Genomic DNA, 11,454 nt, shown 5'->3' with positions numbered 1-11,454 from the left:
ATATATCAATTCATTAAAAAAAAAACCAATAAAAAAAACAATACATAAAATAATAAATAAAAAATAATATTAAGGTTAAAAATAAAAACTTGTTTAAACAAACCCTAATCCTAAACTATTCCCACACTTCTTCTTCTTCTTCTTCTTCTTCTTCTTCTTCTAGGAACAAAACCTAATCCTAAACTCCAACACTCTTGTTCTTTTTCCTCCGTGTTTGTTGTGGGTGCTTCCTCTTTCTCAAATCTAAGCTTCCTCCTTCTTAGATCTGAGCTTCGAATGGAGTTGGGGTTGGGTTGTCGTAAGCCTGGCTTCAAACGAAGGTGGAGATGGTCACCATGAGTCTGGGCTTTGAACATGCTAGATTACCATGAGTTTGGGTTGGGCACGAGGCTAGCAAGAGGTCGAAAGCTCCTTTGTCATGGATGTTCTTTAGTACACAGAGACAGAGAGATGAAGAGAGATAGACAGAATAAGAGAGATTGAGATGGAGTAAAGAGAGAAAGAGAGAGAAAAATGAGTGTTCTTCAGTATAGGAAATATGAAGCATATCTAAATCTTTTTTTTCAAGTTAGTTTATGTTTTAAATTTGTTCAATAGAAATTTACTATGTATTTAGGTACAAATCTGGGTGGAATTGTTTCTGGTTAGTTGTTATGTGATGTTATTTGATTAGTCTAAGTGGAGTTGTTTGTGATGAGTTTGTTTGTGTTGGGTTTATTAGAGAAAAACCATAGTAAGCTTGGGAATTTTATGATTAATGATGAACAAACTCTTATAATAGTTTAGGGAAAAATGTGAAGAATTTTTCCTTATGTTGAAATTTGGGTTGAAGAAGATGAAGAAAGAAAGAAAGAAAGAAAGAAAGAAGAAGAAGAAGAAGAAGAAGAAGAAGAAGAATGTTTTAATCCATAGCAGATTTTGTTTTTTTTATAGATTTAAGTTTTGATTTTTTATTTATTTTAATATTGTGTAATTTATATTAAAATATTTTATAAGTTTGGATTAATTACTAAATATATTATATTACATTTGTAATTTTATTTTTTAATATTTAAAGTAATTAAACATTATTTACAAAATCAACAATATTTAATGAAATCTAATGGAATTTTGGTCATATTTATATTTAGTTGAAAAAAGTAGGAAGTAGGAATATTTTGATCTATTTTGCAAAATCCGGCGTCCAAGATGTCATTTAATAAAACATAAAGTCTGAATAAGTAATCAGGGAAAACACAGGGTCGAAAATATTATTTTACCAATTAAATTTTAGATTATATTACATTATTCCCAAACAATTACAAGTATATCACTGCAAAAAAATATATAATTTTTAATTTTTCAGTTTTTATTTATTTTAGTGTTTTTAATAAATTTTACATATTATTTACAAAAATAATATACATTTTCAATAAGGTAATTTGTTATGGCTTAATTCAACAATGGACCCTCTATTTTAAAAAATACATTTTTGGAACATTTTTAACCATTTAATAAACACACAGAGTCCAAAAATGTATTTATAAAAACAAAAGGCCTAATGTGTAATTAAGCTACAAAATACGTACCTAAAATAGTATAAATCTTTAAAAAGGAAACTTTGACTAGAAACAAATAGTGGTATCCATTTTGACAATTTTTATAACGCCCTACTTCCTTAGAGCCGTTACTAGGTCAGTTTAAAACGTGCAATCAACTCGCTTATTGAGGTTTTAAGGCAAAAGTGTAGCTAAACCATAACATAAAGTTACATAAATTGAAAATATCACCATTCATTAAAAATTATAAAGCGATATGCATTTGAGATCCCAAAATACTATTTAGAAATGTTTACAACTCAAAAATATAATTAAAAGTCGACTAAATGACAAAATTAGGTTTAGTACAAACATCTCCCAAAAAATACCCCTGGTCATTGCAGCCAGGCAGGCCAAACATGTATGCGTCGCTTCACGCTCTCCGTACTCAAGATTGGTCAACTTTCCCCTTGCCCTTACCTGCACCACAGAGCACCCGTGAGCCGAAGCCCAGCAAGAAAACTCCACACAAGAAAATAACATATGCATAATCATCAATTAACACATAACCAAACCGCCAACATGCTAACCACATAACGACCATGTCGTCACAGCGCTTTACCAGGCCTTGGGTTCGCGATCTACACCGTAAGGATATCCCAAGTATCCTATAGGGTCTCTCCCTGGAAACTTGCACTCCGCGTGCTAAACGCTGCTCCCGGCCCCATGCCGTTCTCGGCCTTCGCCGTTCCCGGCCCTCGCCATTCTCAGCCTTCGCCGCTCCCAGCTTCTGCCGTTCATTCACACATGTATGCACACATAGCATAATTAAGCAAATACCTAAACATGTTTAACATAATCAATGGGGCTACGCCCTGCAACACAATCATATAGGGTCGTGCCCTGCAACACAAACCATAGGGCCTCACCCTGCACTATAGGTACAACATTTTTCTTACCTGTGTCCCGAGCTTTCCAAGCATCGATGTCCCGAGCACAGTCCCCTATTCCGAGCCTTGCTGAAAACCAAGTCACAATTGATCAACAACATCCATCCATCAAGTTCTAATCCATTAAAGTACTTTGGATCATAATTTTAGTCTCTGGGAACTTGAATTCTATTAACCCGGGTGATAAATTCCATCCCGAGCCTTAACTTTTGGATTCCCTAGCCTAAAACCTCCTTGGAGTCCAAAAGCACACTAAGTGTTGCAGCCTCATAAACCCGTGCCGCGGCCCGCCACAACCAGAAACCAATCCCTCAAAAATACCCCATGCGCGCCACGACCCAAGCTAGGGTGTGTCGTGGCCCGCCCTTCTTCCTGGCCTCCCTAATGTTCCAGAGGGTCGTGGCTCAGCAAGAACAATGTCGCGGCCCGACCCTTCGAACCCAGAAATATCCTCCATTTTCTCCACCAAATTCAAGCCAATTTACCCCAAAATCAACCCAACATTTAAAGTCAATCATCACAGAAGTTCTACTACAGTCTCAGCAACAAAACCTAACAAGAATTAACCCCAAACCTCATCTAAAACTCAAGAATGATTCTTCATCTAGCTCACATGCATAACTCTGATATACCAGCAGAAAATCAACATAATTCATCAAGTTAAAATCTTAGCTTTATGCCTAATTAAACCTCTGAGTTAATCCCCTAAGTTCCATGCTCCTAGCCGCCAAAGTTCCAGCCTGATTCCTTAGTCTCTGGTTAGTTTTTCATCAAAACCTCCAAGCTTCCAAGGGAGAAGAAAGAACTAAGAGATAGAGAAAGAGAGGGTCGGTTCCTTAGTTTTTAAAGGCTTCCTTGGTTTTGTTTTACTTAACTTAAGTCTTTAAGGTTACCTCAAAGGCTCGGGGTACCAAAAACGTCCTCGAGGGCAAAATGGTAAATTCCCCCAATATTCCCTCCCCTAAACATTCTAACTTCAACTATATCTCCAAATATTTATTTTCATAACCCGATAACCCCATAAAACGTCTAATGCCCAAAATATCCCTCAACTCGCCCAGAGTCGGGTATTCAACCCCGTTGTGACTTTCTTGCTATACAGCTCCCTAGGACTATCAAGGATCGTGCAACACAGATATATCACAAATATATCATAATATTCACAATTATTACATTTAAGCCCTCAACAGCCTAAAATTACAAACATGCCCCTAATAACCAAACGGGGCCCACATGCATATTTAATTCACATAAACATGCATCTCTAATCATATATTATAATAATAAATCACTTATTGCCTTCCAGGCACGCTAATCAAGGCCCTAAGCCATATTAGCAAATTTGGGACGCTACAACTATCCCCTCCTTACAGAAATTTCGTCCTCGAAATTACCTAAACAACTCGGGATACCGTTCCCGCATATTTGATTCAAGTTCCCACATCGCCTCCTCAACCTTGATGTTCCTCCATAGCACTTTCACCAAAGCGATGGTCTTGCTCCGCAAGACTTTATCCTTCTGGTCAAGAATCTGAAACGGCTTCTCCTCACGAGACAAATCCTGGTCTAGCTCCAAGTTCTCATAACTCAGTACATGCGTTGAATCTGATACATACTTCTAGAGCATGGACATGTGAAAAACATCATGAACCCTTGATAAAGCTAGAGGCATCGCCAATCTGTAAGCTACCTCTCCAACCTATTCCAGAACCTCAAAGGGGCCAACAAACCTAGGGCTCAGCTTGCCCCGAACATCGAATCGTTTCACTCCTCTCATAGGTGAAACCCTAAGGAACACATGGTCACCGACTTGAAACTCTACACTTCCGTGTTTCAAGTCTGAGTAACTCTTTTGGCAACTCAGGGAGGTGAGCATTCGAGCTCTGATCTTTTCAATTGCCTCATTGGCCCTCTGAACCATCTCAGGACCCAAGTATCTCCTCTCACCCATCTCATCCCAATAGATTGGTGATATGCACTTCCTCCCATATATCATCTCATATGGAGCCACTCCGATAGTCACCTGATAACTGTTATTATATGAAAACTCAATCAAAGGGAGATACTTACTCCAAGATCCCCCAAAATCTAGCACACAAGCTTGTATCATATCTTCCAGTATCTGAATCGTCCTCTCAGATTGTCCATCTATCTGAGGATGATATGCGGTACTAAACCGCAACTGCGTCCCCATAGCCTTCTGCAGACTCTCCCAAAACTTGGAGGTGAAGGTGGGGTCCCTATCAGATACTATTGACCTTGGAGCCACATGAAGTCGAACAATTTCCTTCACATACAACTCAGCATACTGCTCCACAGTATACGTCGTCCTAACAGGTAAAAAGTCGGCAGACTTGGTATACCTATCCACAATCACCCACACCAAGTCATGCTGTCCCACAGTCTTTGACAACCCTACCACAAAGTCCATGGTAATATATTCTCACTTCCACTCTAGAATCCCTAGAGGCTGCAATAACTCTTTGGCCTCTGATGTTCAGCCTTTACTTGCTAACAAGTTAAGCACTTGGCCACATAATCCACCATGTCCCTCTTCATTCCCGACCACCAATACAACGCTCTCAAATATTGGTACATCTTCATCGTACCTGGATGTAAAGAATAGGGAGTGGTATGCGCTTCATCCAAGATATCTCACCGGATATCAGAATCCATTGGAACATAGATTCGTCCCTTGTACTTCAATAATCCCATCTCCGAGATAGAAAAGTCCTTAGTCACTCCGACTATGACATTCTCCCTGTGCTCTCTCAGATGGGAATCCTTCCCCTGCGCCTCCTTGATCCTCTCAAGGAGTGTAGTCTAAAGAGTGATGTTGGCTAACCGACCAACCACCAACTCTATACCCGCTCTAGTCATCTCCTCAGCTAGCTTATCAGACATCTGTCTCGAACTGAACAACTGTCCTGGGCCCTTCCGACTCAATTCATCAGCCACTACATTAGCCTTCCCAGGATGGTATAGGATATCACAATCATAATCCTTTACCAACTCCAGCCACTACCTCTGGCACATATTCAGGTCCTTCTAAGTAAAGAAGTACTTCAAACTCTTTTGGTCGGTGTATATCTCTCACTTCTCACCATACAGGTAATGTCTCCAAACCATAAGTGCAAATACCACCATTGCCAACTCCAAATCATGGGTGGGATATCTATGCTCATACTCCTTTTATTTTCTTGATGCATAGGCTATCACATTTCCAGCTCGCATCAAGACACACCATAAACCCTGTCTGGAAGCATCACAATAAACCACAAACTTCTCATTGTCTGTCGGCAGACTCAACACTAGCGCTGTGATCAATTGCCGCTTCAGTTCCTTGAAACTATTCTCACAACTGTCTGTCCACACATACTTAGTCTTCTTCCTCATCAACTCAGTCAACAGTGTAGTTATTCTAGAGAACCCCTCAACAAACTGCCGATAATATCGTGCCAACCCCAGGAAACTCCTGACTTCAAGAACGTTGCTCGGTCTAGGCCAATCTCTCACTGCCTCAATCTTACTTGGATCAACCAGAATCCCCTCCTTACTGACAATATGGCCCAGAAACGCGACTTGCGGTAGCCAAAACTCGCACTTGCTGAACTTAGCATATAACCTATGCTCCCTCAACCGCTGCAATACCAAATGTAGATGCTACTCATGCTCTGTCTCTAACTGAGAGTACACCAGAATTTTTTCGATAAACACAATCACAAACGTTTCCAGATAGTCCTTGAAAACTCTATTCATCATGTCTATAAAAGCTGCTAGGACATTAGTTAATCCAAAGGACATAACCAGGAATTCATAGTGTCCATATCTCGTGCGGAAAGCGGTCTTTGGTATGTCCTTTTCTTTGATCCTTAAATGATGGTAACCTGACCAGAGATCAATCTTGGAAAACACTGTCTTTCCCTGTAGCTGGTCAAATAGATCGTCAATCATAGGCTGTGGGTACTTGTTCTTAATGGTCAACTTATTTAACTCCATGTAGTCATTATACATCGTAAGAGATCCATCCTTCTTCTTAACAAACAACACTAGAGCACCCCATGGCGAGAAACTCATTCTGATGAACCCCAAATCCAGTAACTCCTGCAATTAAATCTTCAACTCCTTCAAATCTGCCGGAGCCATTCTATAAGGTGTCCTAGATACTGGCTCCGCCCCTGGCACCAAATCTATAACCAACTCAATCTCCCGCTGTGGCGGCCACCCTAGCAGGTCTGTTGGAAATAAATTTGAAAACTCACATACCAATATGGTCTCACCCGGTCCAACCGACACAACCTTAGAGATATCCACAACATTCACTAGAAATCCTATGCAACCTTCCTGCATCAGGTTTCTAGTCTTCAGTGCCGAAATCATAGGTACCTGCAGTCCACTAACTATCCCCATAAATACAAAGGGTACTTCCCGTTCTGGTTCAAAAGTCACCATCCTACGCTTGCAGTCAATCGTCGCCCCATACTTTGATAGCCAATCTATTCCTAGGATCATATCAAAGTCATCCATCACTACTTCTGTTGTACCCAGTTTTCGAGCCATGTTAAATATGACCTCGAAAGCTGAATTCGCAGCAAATGAACTCGTACAGTTTGAAGTATGCTCCAGGATTAAATATCGAGCCTGCAAAACTAAGACGGCCTCGATTTTGGTGACCTCGAAATATTTACGATCTCGAAAGGCAGCTCCTAGACGCATCTGTCCTCAGGGATGACCTCGGATCAGGAGTTCCGAGCCTGACGCGTGTACGATCTCGAAGGCCATGTGACCTCGGGAAATGTCATTAGCTCGAAAGCTGATGAGAAACTTGGGAGGCTAAGGTCTTGGAGATACAAGATTTTGAATATCAATAAGTGTTATCCTCAAGGGATGCAGTCTGCCTTTATTGTTGTAAATCCCATAATATCATGGGATATTATACGGTTATTTATACGCCCCCTGGTCTTCAGGGGACGTTTCCTTTTATATCTGATTATAGACATTGAAAGCCATTTATTTTATTTACACAAAAAGAGTAACTACCCAAAATATGTGGGATAGTATTCTGCAGCCTTCTCTATAAATAGAGAGGTCATGCACCATTGTAATGGACCGAAATTCTGAACCTTGAGAGAAAACTCTGAAGAATTCATGCTTAAGAATTTTTAGAGATAATCTTAAGTTTAATAACAGAGACTCGTGGACTAGGCAGATTTAACTGCTGAACCACGTAAAAATCGTGTGTTTGTGTTGTCATATTTAAATTGGCCATTATCAGTTATTGTTTATGTGCTCTTCTTTCACTGCTGACGAAAAACGGCGTCAACAAGTTCAATCAAATCAACAGACAACTCCCTACCATCTATCTTTACTGGCAATGCCCTAATCCATCTCCTAGAGACTACCAGTTCCCCAGTTGACAAAAAAGTCTGAAAACCCCTAGCATACAAAACACTAGGTCTACACAACTGATCTATCACTCTAGCAGACACAAATGAATGAGTAGCTCCCGAATCAATCAATGCAGTATAAGAAGACCCAACACTAGAAATCTGACCTCTCACAACCGAGGGGTTAGCCTCCGCCTCAGTCTGAGTCAAGGTGAACACTCTGGCAGGAGCGAGACTATCGCCCTGCTTTAGCTCCTCTTTCCTGGCCTCTGGGCAGTCCTTCTTCAGATGATTGGCACTCCCACAGATAAAGCAGGCCCTAATTCTGTACTCTCCCTGATGTCATCGTCTACACCGAGGACACACTGGAAAACTTCTCCGGTTGTCACCTCCGCCCTGACGGCCGCTAAAAGCACCCTGTGCCCTCCTATCCAAGCTAGGAGGAACAAAAGAATCTGGGGCCTTTCTCTTCTGCTCACTGGAGCCATTACCTCGACTGGATCCAATAAAAGGAGGCACCGTCCTCCTAGCATCGCGCCTAACAGCGCTCTCTCTCCATATCTGATCCTCGACCCCTTCAGCTGTAAGGGCCTTGTCCACTACCTGGGCATAAGTAGTAGTCTCTGGATCCATAGTAATCTTCACATCACAGAAAATCATAACATTCAACCCCCGCGCAAATCTATCCATTCTTGCCACATCAGTCGGCACGAAATCCAGTACGAACTTCGCCAACCGGACAAATCTCAGAGCATACTCAGTAACTGTCAACCGGTTCTGATTCAGGTTGATGAACTCGTCAACCTTCGCAGCTCGAACTGTTACACTATAGTATTTCTCATTAAAGATGTTTCTGAATTCTTCCCAAGTCATAGTCACAACATTCCTCCTTTGAGTCACTACATCCCACCAGATGCGGGCATCTTCTTGGAACATGTAGCTAGCACAAGCTACCCTCTCGTTCCCTACCACCCTCATAAATCTAGGATGGAGGAAATCATATTCATCCACTGCTCTGCCCGCAGTGGGTCTGGTCCACCCTCGAAGGTGGGAAGATGCAGCTTCTGAACCTCTCATACAAAGGTTCCCACCTGTTCTCCATAACAGGCTGAACCGGCACTGACGCCACAGCCTGCCGAACTAACAACCCAGTGGCCTGAGGAGGGGCCTACTGCCTCAGTTGTCGAAGTTCTTCCTCAACTCATTACAGTCTCGCTTCCATTTTGGCAAACATCTGTTGCCAATTCTGTGGGGCAGGTGGAGCGTCCTGACCCTAGTTGTCATCCTCGGCCCTACTGCCGTGGAGTCTCAATGATTGTCGAGGCATCCCAACAATATGCCTGCAATCAATGAAGCCGCTTTCAGGCATGATAACAACATCCAAAACCACCTCCCAATTCACATCAGCCAACAATAACATCAATCCACCTAACATACAAATAGCATATAACACTCAATGAGCCATGCCCTGGCATCATGCATATGTCAACTCATTCATCGTGCTCTATATAAAAATAAGCAGGCAAACAGGGTAGCTAAGCACATATTCAAGCATATAAGTCAATCATTACCAACCAACCCTAAGTCGAGCTTGTCACTGACAACGAGCGTACATGTTTGGTCAATCTCTAGGAACCATAAATCTTGGCTCTTTCGGATACCAAGTTGTAACGCCCTACTTCCTTAGAGTCGTTACTAGATGAGTTTAAAATGTCCAATCAACTCACTAATCGAGGTTTTAAGGCAAAAGTGTAGCTAAACCATAACAGAAGTTACATAATTTAAAAATATCATCTTTCATTAAAAATTATAAAGCGATATACATTTGGGATCCCAAAATACTGATTATAAATATTTACAACTCAAAAATATAATTAAAAGTCAACTAAACGACAAAATTAGGTTTAGTACAAGCATCTCCCAAAAAACACCCCTGGTCGTGGCAGCCAGGCAGGCCAAACATGTACACGTTGCTTCACACTCTCCGTACTCATGGTTGGTCAACTTTCCCCTTGCCCTTACCTGCACCATAGAGCACCCGTGAGTCGAAGCCCAGCAAGAAAACTCCACACAAGCAAATAACATATGCATAATCATCAATTAACACATAACGAAACCGCCAATAGGCTAAACACCTAACAACCATGTCGTCCTAGGCACTTTACCAGGCCTTGGGTTCGCAATCTACACCGTAAGGATATCCCAAGTATCCTATAGGGTCTCACCCTGGCAACTCGCACTTTGCGTGCTTAATGCTGCTCCCGGCCCCATGCCGTACTCGGCCTTGCCATTCTCAGCCTTCGCCATTCCCGGCTCCTGCCGTTCATTCACACTTGTATGCACACATAGCATAATTAAACAAATACCTAAACATGTTTAACATAATCAATGGGGCTACGCCCTGCAACACAATCATATAGGGTCGTGCCCTGCAACACAAACTATAGGGCCTCGCCCTGCTCTACGGATACAACAGTTTTCTTACCTGTGTCCCGAGCTTTCCAAGCACCGATGTCCTGAGCACAGTCCCCTATTCTGAGCCTCGTTGAAAACCTAGTCACAATGAATCAACAACATCCATCCATCAAGTTCTAATCCATTAAACTACTTTGGGTCATAATTCTAGTCTCTGGGACCTTGAATTCTATCAACCCAGATGATAAAATCCATCCTGAGCCTTAACTTTTGGACCTCCTTGGAGTCCAAAAGCACACTAAGTGTCGCGGCCCCATAAACCCATGCCGCGGCCCGCCTCAACCAGAAACCAATCCCTAAAAAATACCCCATGCACGTCGTGGCCAAAGCTAGGGTGTGTCGCGGCCCGACCCTTCAAACCCAGAAAAATCCTCCATTTTCTCCACCAAATTCAAGCCAATTTACCCCAAAATCAACCCAACATTTCAAGTCAATCATCACAGAAGTTCTACTACAGTCTCAGCAACAAAACCTAACAAGAATTAACCTCAAACCTCATCTAAAACTCAAGAATGATTCTTCATCTAGCTCACATGCATCACTCTGAAATACCAGCAGAAAATCAACATAATTCATCAATTTAAAAGCTTAGCTTTGTGCTTAATTAAACCTCTGAGTTAATCCCCTATGTTTCAAGCTCCTAGCCCCCAAAGTTCCAGCATGATTCCTTAGTCTCTGGTTAGTTTTTCATCAAAACCTCCAAGCTTCCAAGGGAGAAGAAAGAACTAAGAGATAGAGAAAGAGAGGGACAGTTCCTTAGTTTTTGAAGGCTTCCTTGGTTTTGTTTTACTTAACTTAAGTCTCTAAGGTTACTTTAAAGGCTCGGGGTACCAAAATAGTCCCCGAGGGCAAAATGGTAAATTTCTCCAATATTCCCTCCTAAAATTCTAACTTGAAATATATATCCAAATATTTATTTTCATAACCCGATAACCCCATAAAACGTCTAATGCCCAAAATATCCCTCGACTCGCCCTGAGTCGGGTATTCAACCCCGTTGTGACTTTCTTGCTATACAGCTCCCTAGGACTATCTCAGATTGTGCAACACAGATATATCACAAATATATCATAATATTCACAATTATTACATTTATGCCATCAACAGCCTAAAATTACAAACATG

This window comes from Humulus lupulus, chromosome 1 (genome assembly GCF_963169125.1).
Source record: "Humulus lupulus chromosome 1, drHumLupu1.1, whole genome shotgun sequence".
Classification (NCBI taxonomy): domain Eukaryota; kingdom Viridiplantae; phylum Streptophyta; class Magnoliopsida; order Rosales; family Cannabaceae; genus Humulus; species Humulus lupulus.
This window is presented reverse-complemented; position numbering follows the sequence as displayed.